Genomic DNA, 15,749 nt, shown 5'->3' on the forward strand with positions numbered 1-15,749 from the left:
CAACATTGATGCTTTTTGCTGCAAGGTGTATATTTTTTACATTCTCCATAAGCGCTCCATTATAAAAAACTGCTCATCTTGACTGAAGTAGGCAGCTCGCATGGAGAAGGAACGTCCCTTTTTATGTGAGCATGCACAGGACCTGAAGAAGAAAGCCTGAGTTAACAAACAAAGTTGATAACCACCGTCATAATACCTATTTTCTCTGACTGGGGTTTTAGGTTTTGTTGAACCAGCTCATGCAAAGACAGCCTGACTAAGTTGAGTCTCCTGCGTAGTTGTTGTTGTTGTTTGTGTTGGGGAGGAGGCAGATGTGACATCCTTCCTGTTATGTTGTTATCATTGTTCTCACTGCACTGCTTCATACTGTAAAATTTCCCTGTTAGTTGTCTGTAATTCACAAATATTAGTTTGGACATCCTAATAAATCTCACACACACTATTGTGGCAACTAAATATCATGTTGATGATGATTTTCAGGTGCAGCCAGTGGCTGAGTGTTGGCCAACGCTAGTAAGAATGCTACCAAGACAGTCATCACAATAAACAGCCCAGTTATCTCCAAAAGCAACTTATCCAACAAGCTAATCAATCATGTGAAGTGTCAGTGTTCACCTAAATTTTATTGACCATGAGGGTTAAAAGTTGCTCCATTTCACTGCTGCTGCTGGAGGGAACTTGTGAAAAACATGCACTCTTTAGCTTTTACATATATTGTATTTTGTGTTTGGTTAGACGTGTTGCCCTCGCAAGCTTTGCATCTTGCATTAGATTTACTTGAAAAGTGTAACCACACATGCAGCATCTTTTAACAAGCTGCAGCTATAAGGTCACTTCCATTCTTTCTCTTTAACTCTCCCTCCCAGATATCAAAATTTCATCTGGATTTCCTGTTTGGTGAATAATAATCCTCCATCTTTGCTTCTCTTTCCCAGACCCCCCCCCCCGGGGATGAGATGCCAAATGACAAAACGCTCCATGTTGGCAATGTTTAGGTTTAGTCAGCAAAGGCAAAGAAGTCCAAAAAGGGAGCAGACAGATGGGCAAAAACCAAAAATAGACCGAAATCGTGAGCAGGCAAAACAAGGGCTGGAACACTGGCTAAGTGATGTTGCACACAGGAAAATCTCTCATTTGTGGTCAAAGGGGGAAACATACCTACTTTTAAACATCTGATATCAACATAGTTTTGGAAATGAACAAATATGACAATGCTGAACCTTTCAAGAAAGGGCTGCATGTTTCCATCAGGCTTGTCAACAGCTTACTGGGAATATCGTCTTTTTCAGAATAAGGGCGAAAATCTGAAAACTGTGTGCATGTAATCGAAGCCACTGAAGCCTGACAGGCACAAAGTATGTGAAGTCTGCAGGGCAGATTTATCCAGAAAGCAGCTGATTAGAGGGAATGAGGGGCAGGTGTGCAGGCAGGAGCCAATCAGGTGAATGATGAGCACCTGACTGAGAAGCTGAGGACTGCTAACACAGTGTTTGACTCTGAAGACCCTGCCATGCAGCAGGATGGGTGTGGTCTGGGAAAAAAAGAAGAGCAGAACTGACAGGAAATGGAAGACAGACAGAAAAAGGGGAGGACTTCATCAACAGGCTTATTGAGGGGGATGTAGTGATGCGTTAACTAAATGTTAAGCCTCGATGAGGCACATGAAGAGTTTGACTTAAAGAAAACAGATTCTCAAAGGAAAGTGTTAGCTTGTTTTCATCCTCTACAACAATCACTAATAAAATTAAACTTTAATTAGTGATCTGAAACATTAATAACTTTTTTTGTGGTTTAAAAGTTTCAGTCTCTGCATTAAAAGAAAAAATGCACTCTTAAAAGTTAATGTAGGCTCAAATTCTTCCTTTAAACTTAAATTAAGTAGCATCAGTCATGTTATCTAAATATTGTTGCATGTTTCAGCTTTAAATTCTAACAAGCTTCCACCCAGTAGTTGAGATAAATCCCTGTCTGCTGTAACAGGACCTCCGGGTGTCATAATACATCTGCTGCGAGCATCTTCTCTTCCAGGTTCTGCTGAATATATTAAGTGTCTTAAATCAATGATGTGATGCCTGCAGCACACGGACAGATAAAACCTGCGGACCCATAAGACTCAACACGCTCGCACACACAATCGTATTTGTCTGGCGGAGTCGTCTCAGAAGAGCCGTCGGTGCGTCTGTAATCTAAGAAGAACGTCAGGTTTAGTTCCAGGATGTTTGTCAGAGTGAATTCCAGTAACACAGTGAGTTGTGTTCAAGTACCCCAGAGAAACATCTGTAATTCAAAGTTTAACATTCTGTAGGTCTGTCTGTCTATTGCACATTATTCAAAGCACAACACCATTAAATTATAATAGCTTAATAAAGTATGGCACAGATATGATTTTTAAGTTATTTGAGCTTTTTTTTAATGTTTATCATCATTTCAGGCCGTACAATTAACAGAATATCACTAACCGTAAAACAAAGGAAAAAAAATACATACAAGATGAACAGAAAACAGACAAGATGACCTATGTACATAACCGTATCATATAAAGAAACAAACATATAAAACAAAAATATTCAGCATTTTACAAATGTCCTTTTTCACTCCATGTAGTCTTGAAATTTCTATTAGGAATTGCTGTACTTTTTTGAGTCCATTTACATTTATTAATATAGTATTTTCCATAAAAAATAAAGAATTTAAAATAAACAATTTTTTTTACAATCTGTTTCATTTTTATCATATAAATAATGTCTTTTTTTCCTAACTGAACCAGGCAATGTTTTAAAAAGATATAGTACATTTAACCAAAATAATTTAACACAGGCATTTCTGCCTCATTATTATAAAAAAAACACACAGTTTATATCAATATCTTCTCTGAATTTTATTTATTTTTGTTAGTTACACAAAATTTTTTTAATTAAAATTCCAAACAGACCTCCATTTTTATATTTCCTTGGCAAAGTTTTCCATTTTCTGGGAAATTCAGAATGATCAAAATCTGAGTTGAATAACTGCAGGAGTTTTATATTATGACCTCTGTGTTGATTTAGTGGAGAGAACAACAGTAAAATATTTATTGTGCCAGCTGCTTGATTCAGGTCCCTCTGTGCTGTTGACTCTGTGTTGGATTTGATTCTGACTGTAGCGTCTCTAAACATCTAACAACCAATCCGATCATTTCTTCGTCTTTGGTAGATGTGATTCATTTTGGCCGTAAAATCTGCAGCAGTGATTCATGTGAAGTGTCAGGTCACGAATCTGAATCCAAACCTCAGTTCCTCCTACACTGAGGTACTATTGCAAAACTTTAATCAATTTTAATCTGTAATATCTGGCACTAGCCACTAAAATAGATTTCTCTAGAGGATGGAGTTCATTGTTGTTGCTCTTCAAGTCTGAACATGTTCATTTCCTGGTAATTCCCAAGGTAAACTACTATTGAATAGCAGTAAACTTTGTATTTGTTGTTTTTTCCTTGTCATAAGTTAAATTTTCCCGTTGTAGCTGAGTGGTGTCTCTACTCAGGAGGATTTTTCACCTCGTGGTGGAGGTGGTCTCGACTGAGCTTCCATCTAAATCTTATTGTCATAGAGAATCCTGCCATTTTTCAAAATAAAACAACCCATGATGACTTGCAATTATAAAAAACAGACAAAAAAGAAATTATTTAACTATGTAGTCTGCTAATAGTAAAAGAACAAAAACACCAGGAAAGATGACTCAAGGTTCACTTTTATGAGACCCTGGTTAAATGTGGTCTGGTTAGTTTTGGTTTTTCACTTTGCAGTTATCCAAGAAAGAAAGAACTTTACATACCTTTGTACTGTCGTCATCACTGCGTGTCCCTGTATTTGACAGTGATTGGTCTCTCTGACGGCGTGTTTACCACTCGGCAGGTGGCCTGACTTCAGTTTATGAAGAGAGATGAATGAACAGATTCACATAATTATAAAATTATTATTATTATTATTATTATGGCACTGCTACCAAGAGCACCAAAATGAAAGTGTCCCATTTTTTTCCAGCTGACTCATTATAAAGTAAACATCTGGTCTCCTCCCGTCCACATCTGCTCCTGCGGCTCATTTTTGTTTTGGTGATATCCTGTCGTAATTTCCTGCAATAGGTTCCTGTGATTTCCTGTAAATCCAAACCATCCAAAAAATGTTTTCACACTAGAAACAAATTGAACCATGGCTCAGTTTGATCCAGACTGAGACCTCCTCTTTTTGCCAGACCAAAATCTGTCTTTTTCCGTCCGCACCGTGGGCATGCACATCCCTGAGCCCAGTGTGAATCAAAAAGTATCACACATAAAAGAAAAGGAAAAAATCCACATGCCAAAGGAGCTCCCCTTAAGGACAACAGGTTTTTCTCCTTTTCTTTTATACTAGGAGGTTTCACACCTGTAATTTTGGTCCGAAACCAACTGAAAAGTCTGAAAGTCTGAGCCAAACGAGGCAGGTGTGACAACAGGTGGGCAAAACGCTTCACTTTGCTTCTGATTCCAGAACCCTTAAAATGATGCAGATACAATGGAGCACTTCATCTGATACCTTTTTTTTAAGGTGAAGAACACTTGCTGCGATTGGCTGCAAGCAAAACCATATAAATAGGTTTTTTTTTTTCTTGATCTGGGCACCAAAAGTATTGAATGCTACAGGTTAAGGACACGTAAAGTACAGGCTACAGCGCCTGTCATGTCCACAGCTGTCTGTGAGATGAGATATTGCAGAAAAGATGTCGTGTGTCTGTGGTAGAGAGAAGAAAAGAGTGCAGTAAGTTTGGATCTGTACATTTATGTGTGTGCGCTGCATGTTTGGAGCTCAGCTTAAGTGGTGTTGACAGCAGGGCTAATCGGGGGGGAAGAGCGTGGAGAGTGATTACAAACCCAGGACTCCTCTCCTCTTCCTTCTCCTCCTCCTCCTCCTCCTCCTCCATCTCTCGTCTCCATTTCCTCCTCCCACATCACAGGGGATGAAAAAAAAAAACACAGCAAGACTGTGAGAGACGTATTAGGAAAGAGGAAGAAAGACTAAAGACTCAGTGATGTCTCTTTATCTGTCTTCGTCTTCTTTTCTACAGAGACAGAGACGCCCAGAGGCCAATGAGAGATGGATGAAGAGGGAAAGAAAAATAGGGATTCCCTCTGTCATTTCTTTCAGCTGTGAAAATAAAAAGCCACAGAGAGACGGAGACTCAGACAGAGACGGAGAAATAGATCATCAATGAGACTGAGACACAACGAAACGCATGTGGAGAGACACACAACGTCCAAACTAGAAATAAAGGTGCAAACTAGAACCATAAAAGGTTCTTTGTTTTGTCCCCATAGGAGAACTCGTCTTGGTTCCAGGAAGAACCTTTTCTAAAGGTGGGATCCTTTCAGACAGTTCTACCTAGAACATAAAGGGTTACACTTGGAGATATCTGTGAAAGGTTCCACCCAGACCCCCCTATGAGAGGTTCTACAGAGAACCCTTCTTTGGTGTAATGCTTCCACCTAGAACCGTCCATGAGGCTTCTATCTAGAAACTTTTCACTGTTGAGTGGTGCTAACAAAAACCCACCCAGAGGGTTCTATCAAGAACCCTTTTACATTCCAAGTGTTTTATCTGGAACCCACATGAGGAGTTTTACTGAGAACCATTTTATATCCCAAGGGTTTTATCTAGAACCCAGCTGGGGGCTTGATCGAGAACCCTTTTGTATTCCAAGTGTTTTATCTAAAACATACCCAGTGGGTTCTACCAAGAACCTTTTTACGCTCAAAGTGCTTTATCTGGAATCCATGTGGGGGGTTCTATTGAGGAGCATTATATATTCCAAGAGTTTTCTCTAGAACCCAGCTGGGGGGTTCTACCAAGAGCCTATTCACACTCAAAATGTTTCATAGCACCCATGTGTGGGGTTCTGTTGAGAACCATTTTATATTCCAAGGGTTTTATCTAGAACTTAATCATGGGGTTCTATCAAGAACCCTTTCATGTTATGTCACAAAGAACACTTGACAAAAGAATTCTTCAAGAAATTCAACAATCTTTGAAAAACTATATTTTAAAAAAAGGTTCTTTGGATGAAAGAGAATTCTCCAGAAGCAAATGGTTCTGTTTGGGGTGTCAGCCCTTCATGAAGAACCCTTTCAGAACCCTCGTTTCTGTGGATTTAGATCAGTTGGAAAAAGACGACAGAGACAGTAGACAGAGTCAGACTGAGGAGGAGACGGGTTCTCCATACAGTCTTTTCATTATTTTGATCTGGTCTGTAAACATCACATCTATTGCACGTGTCCTTCAGGCAGAGGGATCTGTCCTCTGTGACTCTCTCTCAGGTTTCCTCCTCTTGTTTTTCCCAGTTAAAGGGGAGTTTTTCTTTATCTGAATCCAGGATCTCAGGATTGAAGGTGTCCCCTGGAACAAAACATTATAAACTTCATGAACTGGGGATTTATTGCGGGACTGTTGTATTAGACTTTACTGTCTGGATTATTAGATTCTGACTGCTTTCATTTTCATTTTCCTCTTATTTTCAACATTAACCAGTTCTCTCTTTTCTTCTTGGTATTTCAGTGTGACGAGTGAAGATGAAGTGACATCACCAGGAATCTGCTGATGACTTCACAGTTTGGATGAAACACAACAGAAAAGTGAGTAACTTATTCCTGGTCGGTTGATCCTCGGTGGGCAAAGTCAGATTCCTTCTAGTTTCCAGGCTGGTCGAGGCCCAAATGATACTGCAGTGTGAGGCCTTCACAGACATAACCTTGATCAAGTGCTGCAGGGATGACATTTTTGTAGACCAGTCTGGAAGTCAGCAGCACTCTGGTTCTCTCCTCGAAAAGCCAATGGGAGTTTATGATATTGACATGTTCTGTTCAGCAAGGACTCATTCCTGCAGCACTCTATACTGACGGGATCAGAATCACTCCAATCCTGAATTCTTAATATCAAACATTACTTATATTTACATTTTGAAGTCCTGTAGTGTGAAAAAAAATATTCAGCAGAGACTTACAGTAGCAATGCGTCATCAACCTTGTGCCACTGCGTTGTACCCCAGCCCCAAAGAAATGTGACAGGCTTTGAAACAAATGTGACATGACCAGATGGTGTAATGACAACATCTCGTGATGCACAGCCGCCCAAAAAAACTTTTTTTCCGTAGATTAACCCACTGCTACCACTGGGCACAGCATTTCTGATCTGTCCTCCACACAGCTGCACGCCAGCAGAGCACTTTGCCCCCCCCCCCTGTAAATGATTTAGTCCTTTTTCCTTGATTTTTGGTGCTGTGATCAGGCTAAGTAGGCTAGTTAGTTAAATGGTTTCCTCTTTTGGTCTATTTTTATGATCACGAGTCTGCATATGGTATTTTATTTTGAAAATTGACCTGATTCTTTATGCCATCTGCGTCCTTGACTTCCTGCCTGCTCGATCAGCTCCAGTGGCCGAGGCGCAGCTGTAACGTGACTGCTGGAATCAAACTGTAGAAGAAGCGGCTGCAAAACGATGCAAACTTTTTTTTGAGCATCACAACCCCTGTGAAAGAACTCGTTTCACTACCAGCATTTTATCCATTTGTTCCAATAATATTTGGAAAGTTTAGAAGAGCTGCTTGAGTAAACAATTTTATCCCAATTTAAGTTAGCAGATGGCTAAACTGGAAGCTAGCAGTTTGGCTGGCGGAAATCACTATCGCGCTTGATGTGAAAGCATATGCAAAAGATCCAGATAATTTTATACCCGGATGTCAGTTTCATGCGCCACTGAGCAGTTCTCATAGGAACATTGTATCCGGTTCTCCTTAATATGTTCACTGATGTACCTCCATCTTGCGCTGCAAAAATTCTAAGCCATTTCAGCCCGTTCTCACTCCCAACTCGTCAAATACAGCAGCCTGGTCATTGCCCCTGTGCTTCAAACTATGACGCCACAGGTACCCCTTTACCCTCATTTCTGGAGGCGTATTTCACCAAGGAGACTGAGGTTTGTGTCCCATGTGAAACAAATACTCAGCTGTGACTTTTTCTTAAGACGCTGTAAAAGTTACACCCCTTACATACATTAGATTGTATGCATTGCTGTTGTTTGGTGCAAAACATAGCAAACACAAGTGCAACCAGCTGACGACGACAGTCTGTCTTCATGTTCAACTTGATCATGCCTGTTTCTGTGAGATCCCAGATCTCTGGATTCACCACTCTGAAATAGTTTCGTATAAACGGCAAGTGTGTGGTCCCGCATCTTGACTAAATCATCTGGTTTGTGCTCTTATGATTAAAATATCAAAAATTGCTTCAGTCTGTCGTTATGTCTGTGGTCTCCCACGTTTAAAACCGGTTAAGATACGAAAATCTTCTGTTGTGCGCCCTGGGCCTTTGGCTCTTTTCTCAGTTCACAGTAAATCACTTTGTGTCTGGATGCTGTGATGAAAGTCTGGGAATCAGCCTGATAAACATAAACAGCCAGGATTTTAAGTGTAATCCACATCTGGATGCCAAGGTTATCATGGACATTTCTCACATAGCTCCCATCAGCTGTTTATTGATGAACATAATCAGATAAGGATTATGTTCATCGTTTTGTACACACAGATGTGGACGGTCACCGTGATTCTGTGTGTGTGTGTGTGTGTGTGTGTGTGTGTGTGTGTGTGCATCAGAGCGGGCAGATGTTTTTCATCTTTTGTCGAAGATGATGAATGTGTACGTGAACATCTGAGTATTTGTGCAGGGTCGTGTCTGTGTGTGTTGGACAGTACAGATGTTTGTATCTTTTGAGGACTTTGGGAAGCCAGGCGTGTGTGTGTTTGTGTGTGTGTGTGTGTGAAGAGTCCAGATGTTTGTATCTCCTCAGGAAAATAGAGATGTACACCGTGTGTGAAGAGTTTATGTCAACAGATTTAAGGGATTCAGTTACTTTAGAGTCTTTTAATCTTTGCTCTGGCTCGGCCTAAACACACAGGAACCGTGGACATCGCCACATAACACAACACACAGCGGGGAGAGGTGAACGACAGGCGAGGGAGGTCTGCAGAATGAGTTAAAACTGAGAGGAAAAAGGGATGCAGACAAAGAGAGTGATGGAGACGGGAGGGTGGGAGAGATGCAGATAAAGAAATCTGAGAAAATGGAAAAATGAGAGGAAAGAGGAGATTCACCGGCGATGTGAAAAATGGTCGACTGAAACATGAAGCCAGAGAGGTGACAGCTGCAGAGGAGGACAACTCCTCTGACACACACACACACACACACACACACACACACACACACACACACACACACACACACACACACACACACACACACACACTCCTCTTTCCTTTAACCTACATCTTTTTTCTGATTTCCTGTGGAAGAACTGAATGTTGTCTCTCCTCCTCTTTCCTCTTTTAGCCCTTAGCTTGATTCATACGTCTTGTTTACATACAGTTGTACTCTTTCAGACTGTGAGGAAATTTATTTTCTGGCTGCCTCAGTAAACCAAATGAAAAGTGTATTTTTACCTCATGAAATAACATAATGGGTTCTGAGGTTATTAGTTTAAAAACTATATAGTTTTACCTGCACTTTATTTGATTATTTCCTTTTAATTTAATTAAAAAAATATTGTCCTTCTGTTTCACTGTGTTTATTTTACAGCTATAGTTACTTTCCATCTCATAATTAAGAAAACTGGTTTGTAGTATTTAGCAGCGTCTTGTACTGAGTTTGCTGATTGCAAACATGTCTTTTTTTCTCTTCCCCTCTTACCGTGGAGGAGAAGCTATGGTGGTCATGAAACTTGCACAAAACGTGAAAGGCTGTAACTACAGCCAGTGTTCGGTTTGTCTGCTGTTGTTGTTGCGGTGTGACACGGTGGCCTCTGTGGAAGAGAGAAAGAAAGACGAAACTTACTTTTAATTATGTGACTTCTGGAGAGTTTCCTCTGTCCTGTCGGGTTTACATTTTTCTGCTTGAATGTCCCATAATATCATTAAAACTGCAGTAGGCAGAAAACCTAGAAAAACAGTTGATTGTTGAGTCTGAACTTCAGGACATGAGATGCCAACAATGTGCGTTGAAGCACCACTCAACAGTTTACTGAGGCAATCACAGCAAGCAAGTCTCAGCTGGCAGGCACCAGCTGTGTGTGTCTTTCCTCACCAGAGAAGCTGGATCTTTCTGTTTTGTCCCTCCTGTGTCTCTTGTTTAGCTCCTTCTCCTCTAGACACAAATTAAAGAACTGAAGGTAAAGTCAAAAGTAGCTGGTTAAGCTGACATGCTCTTGGATTGAGGATGTTGCTCATCAGCTAGACTGTCTTTAAGATTCCCTTTCTGATAATTCTGTCTTTCTTTTTTGAATTGCTTTGTAGTTTAGAGAGAGGCTGTATGCACATTTATGCTCAAAGCACAGCAGCTCGCCTTCTTGGATTAATTAAATCTGCTTCCTCTGTAGAGTTTCCTCTCTTCTGTTATGACTGAAATTTTTTTTCTGCTTAAATGTTCCACAATATTGGCCACAGTTACACTGCTGCATGCACACAAATGAAACTGAAAGCAGCTCGTCTAATCACTAAAGTAATCTGTTAAAGAAAACACTCATACATCAATACAGCACAAAATAAAGAAATCACCTGGAAAGCTTGCACTGATCAACATATTTTAAATGGGTGGTGAGTGGATGATTTATGCGTGCATGTAGATTCAGATGAAGTCAGAGCCCATCTGCTCATCACATCATTCCACGTATTGCATCGCGTACCGGCCGATGAGGGAGAGGGCCGACTTAGGACTGGTGTTGAACCTTGTGAAATCCTGCTAATCTCGCCATCTGTTGAATGACTGACCAGGGTTGACTTGTGTTTTCTTCTCTGCACCATCACTGTCCTTTTTTCTCTCTGCTGATCTTGTCCTAGAACCAGCTTTCTAAACTTTAGCAAGCAGTGAAATGTGTGACACACATTTTTTTTTTTTATAACAAGGACGTCAATGAGCATTTGGGTACACTTAAGTGTAAACATTTGTGTGCATTAAAAAGAAAGAAATACGATTTAAGGGTTATGCATTTCTTGTTTTCTTTAGAATTTGAATCTGACACATTTTTGTGCACTCTCTTCACTTTGGGACTGATTTTCCAAAGATCCTTGATCACATTTTCCCATCATTCTCACTGAGCGTTTTACCCCCCAAACTTCTCTCCTAAAGCGCCTCCTCCTCCCATCATCCCTCTCCAAACTAAATCTAAACATTTTCACAAAGCAGAATGTTGAAAGTTGGTGTTAACAGAGCTCGAGTTCAGTGCTAATTCACTCACTTGAAACAACAATTGATCAGATGACCCGAAAACAAAACCTCATCATACCACTGCGATGAGATATCACAGTTACAAATCAAATGCTTTTACATGTTTAGTTTGGCAGGAACGCGGCCAGTTTAAAGGTTCAGTTCACCCATAAATACCACACGTGTGATGTGTGATCATAGTTATCTAGTTTGAATTCTGAGCATCCCCTCGTCCCCGACCTTTGACCCTCTGATTGTGTGTGTGTATGTCAGAAGTTGTGATGTCCCAGTTCAAAACTCCACTTAAAGACTTCTTAGCGTCACACTTGGCATCCAGGCTTACCCATAATTCTTTGTGAACAGCTCAAGAAGAAATATAAACAGTAGAAGGCTGTGATGCAACATGAAACTGGATGAATAAGAAGAAGAAAAAAGATGTCTGTCCACACCCTTGGTGTTTGTAGCCAAGCTTTTCTCTTACAAAATGTGTTTATATACTAGTTTACGTTGCCAAAAATGTCATTGCTGCTGGGTCTTTCTTTTCTCAAGTCCTCGGGCCTGAACCATGAAGCAAGTTTAACTTAATCTGTCTTTTGTTTTAACAGCTTCACTGTTCCATTAACATATTTTTGTGTGCATATTTCTATAAAAGGTTGATGGAAACCATGAGATTTGGAGGTTTTTGCATTTTTCAAAAAAAATTAATGGCCAAATCAGAGATGGAAACATTTCTTTCTCAATTTCTGATGTAGTGAGCACTTAACTCATCACTCATTGACTGATCAGCTGTTTCTGCTTCTCATGGCTCTCATGACTTTATAATACATTCATGATCGTGCCACAAAGACCTGATGGAGCCTTGCTCACATTAACATGTGAAACATCTGATTTGTTTTTCACCATTTGATTGGCGGCCTTTTATTTATGTCGTCTTGTTGCGCTCTCTTCCTCTGCAGTGTTATAATGGCATTCTGACTTGTGAATTGGTGCCACCTGCTGCCAATGGGTGCAGTTGGCACTGGTTCAGGGGGCTTACTGAACCTCTGAACAGTAACTCAGGTCTAATTTTGTGATATGGTAGCCTGAAGTGATGCACAGGTCACGCATAGGATCTGCAGGTCGTGGGTCGACTTACTAGAAAATACTATGGGTGCAGCAGTGTGCGCATAAATCGGCGAACCCAGCGTGCCCTCAGCTCAGCTCAGCTCAGAGTGCACCTCAGCAGGTTAAATCCTGGAGCTGTGGACTCTTGAGTGAATTCTTTTGCTCTACAGTGCAGCCAGACACTAGAAAAAATTCATTGTTAAGATGTGAAGGATGAATCATTTGGGTGTGCTTGAGTGTGTAAGAGAGAAAAATGAAGGTCTGATCTGTCAATGAGCCTACAGGCTCATAGTGCATGAGTTTGGATTCTTTGGCGATTCTCACAATATTCCATCACTTATCGTGCATAATAGTCGGGATATAAAAATAAAAAGACTGTAAATAATAGCTAGAAATATTAAATTAAATATATGCATTAGCTGCACCGAAAATGAAACAAAAGGTGAATTTATGATACAAGCTCACAGAACAGTAACCACAAGCAGAAAAGCATCCTTGCGAGGGAGGATTTTTGCTCTGTGTGCTCAGATATCGCCCCGTGAACGCGGGGTTTTGATGAGCGTGAGCTCAATGCTTCCTACGAGCTCACAACTACTCAACACTCGATCCCTCGTCAAGCTGACTTTTGAGACTCTCAAGGCGGAGAGGGAATGTGGCTGATGCCTCTCTCTCCTGTCCTCATCTCTCATTAGACTCATAATTACTATAATAACAAAGTACATAAATAAATAATGAGTAATGTTTGAGGAAAGTATAACCTGTCAAATCTTTGAATAATTGTGGGGGTAATTCTCACTGAAACTTCAAAGCCTGCAATGACTATTGTTAATCGATTATTAAATTAATTGACAACTATTTTGATAATTGATTAATTGGTTTGAGTAATTTTCTTAGAAAAAAGTCAAAATTCTGTGATTTCAGCTTCTTAAATGTGAATATTTTTTGGTTCCTTTATTTTTCTCTGACAGTAAACTGAATCTCTTTGAGTTGTGAGTAAAACTAAACATTTGAGGCCGAAGTCTTAAAGCAAACAACTATTAATCGACTAATCAAGAAAATCAACCAATTACGAAAACAGTCGTTAGTTGCAGCCCTATTAAAAACTAATCTAAGCTACCAGAGAGGAGAGGAGACTGTCTGATGAGTCCAGCCTGAACGAAATGTTGCATTTATTATCATGGGAGCTCATTAATTCAATGAATTATCTTTATTTTTAAAACACATAGCTTTTATTTCCAAAAAGAAAAATGGGTGCTGGGTCAAAAATTTCAATTTCTTTTTTTGAAAATATTAAGTTTCCTCAAAAACGACTGAACAGACTTCATAAATCTCAAAGAATGAATAAAACTGTGAAAAATAGCTGCGTATCAGTAAGACCTTTGTACATAAAGAACATCACAGCTATGGCTGCTAATTCAGGAAGGTTACGACTGTGTGTGTGTGTGTGTGTGTGTGTGTGTGTGTGTGTGTGTGTACAGCATAGTTCTTCACCCCAGGGGCACATGAGTCATCTGTGCCCTCTGACCCCTCCAAAATTAGCCAATCACGTTTAAGCTGGCACTGAGCCAGGGGTGACGGCTGAGTGTCAGTGATGATCTAAAACTGACTTAAAGGGACAGTTCAGATTATTTGAATTGTGGCCGTATGAGGTTTTCTATCCACAGTCAGTGTTTTACCCACAGCAGACGGCGGTCGACACGCCCTCATCTACTACATGCAACCACACTTCAAATAATCTAAACTATCCCTTAAGAATTAGCAAATATTTTTACTGAAGAGAAGCTAATTAAAAGCTTCTTTCTCTCTGTCACACATCATCACATACTCTCTTTGTCTGTCTCTCGTCTTGGTGAAGAATCTCTCTGATCCAAAGATTTATGACGACGATCTTAACTGGTTCGACTCGACAGAGAGAGATTTGTTCGTTTGCCGCTCTTAATACGATAAAAGATGTTCTGTGGATTTTGTTTACTTGGAAATTGAGTGAAGCCTCGGAGGAGCATTTAGAGTAATTTAAAGCTTTCTTCTAATGATCACAGATCATCTGTGAGCCAGAGAGATGAGGAGACGTAGAGAGAGAGAGAGGGAAAGCAGGAGGGAAGACAGAGACGTGGAAACGGACATAAGTGGAAGGAGACGAACCAAAGCAAGAGGACAGATGGGAAGAGGAACACAAGATAAAACATGTTTCCACTGACAGAGAGATGCAGGAGGGACGTGTGTAGGGCTACGAAGGGGGGGACAAGATCCCAGAAATGCACGCGCACACACACACACACACACACACACACACACACACACACACACACGCACGCATTGAACCCAGGAGACTGAAGATGTACATACAGAACGTTCCTCAGTCTTGTTTTTGTCGTGTTTTACCACAAACGGAGACTGAAGCTGTTTCCCATATGGTCAGGTTACACACACACAACCACACACACACACACACACAGAGAGGCTTTTACAGTGCTTACATGTATATGATATAATGATGATTTGTCTTTGCATCATCTTTAAATGAACAACAGACATCAGCTGTGATTATCTGTAGCTAGTTTGCATGTTGGATGAATTTCACTTTTTCAGATCCGTCTTAAAAAGAAATGTTTTAAATAAAAAATTAACTAACTAAAAAACTAAATAACTAAATTGTTGCTTAAACCTTCAATGCAGAGTTGTGTTATTGCTCCTGCATGCATTTTGCTTGTTGAAGAGCTCTTCGACAGTATTTGCTATTTAATATCAGTGGTTTCACTTTGGACTTGATGCAAGAAAAGTTTACTCTCTCTCATCCTAAAACTCTCCTTGCTTTTTCTTTTGGTTAGGGATGCAAGTGTTCAAATTTTAATTCAGCAAACTGCACAAAAGTGTTGTGAATCACTTGTTTCAGCCTGGTGAATATCACCTCTCAACTCATTTTATATATTTATTATTGCTTACATGCAAAACTGACACACAGTTTAAAGCGTAGGGCCACTGACCAAGTTGCCGTGTTTGACAAATTAGGAGGGAGAACATGTTGCACCTGTTAATGATTAGTTCAGTCACCTCCCCTAGTTTGCTGTATGTCTGCTTGTTCCAGTTTGTCTGTGGGCAAGTTGCATTCACAAAACTATTACTACATTAGTCTACTTTCCAAAGAATGGAAATATTTTCACACTGCTGAGAGTTAAGTGCTGCTGCCAGAAATTTGGTTGTCTGACTCACCGGATGCATGCTGCTGTTGTAAGTCTGCCATTGGTCGCTTGTTTCAAGCAGCACTGCAGCATCCACTATGTTTTCCCTGCAAACAAGAACAACCTCTGAGCTGCAGCCAACACGCTGAAAATAGCAAATTAGCGCCTGGGACGCTAATAGTATGAATGTGAACAAGCTTACAGCT

General features: G+C 40.3%; 1 protein-coding gene across 1 annotated transcript in view; it reads left to right on the plus strand.

Annotated features, from left to right (window-relative positions):
* Positions 1–15,749, plus strand: part of ripor3 (RIPOR family member 3) — an 81,547-nt gene that overhangs the window by 22,888 nt on the left and 42,910 nt on the right. Inside the window, exon 2 of the mRNA XM_084740806.1 lies at positions 6,567–6,643. The gene's annotated coding sequence lies outside the window, so the exon portion shown is untranslated. The remainder of the gene's footprint in view (positions 1–6,566; positions 6,644–15,749) is intronic.

Source organism: Lutjanus erythropterus, chromosome 2 (assembly GCF_056507025.1).
Source record: "Lutjanus erythropterus isolate fLutEry1 chromosome 2, fLutEry1.hap2, whole genome shotgun sequence".
Classification (NCBI taxonomy): Eukaryota; Metazoa; Chordata; class Actinopteri; order Lutjaniformes; family Lutjanidae; genus Lutjanus; species Lutjanus erythropterus.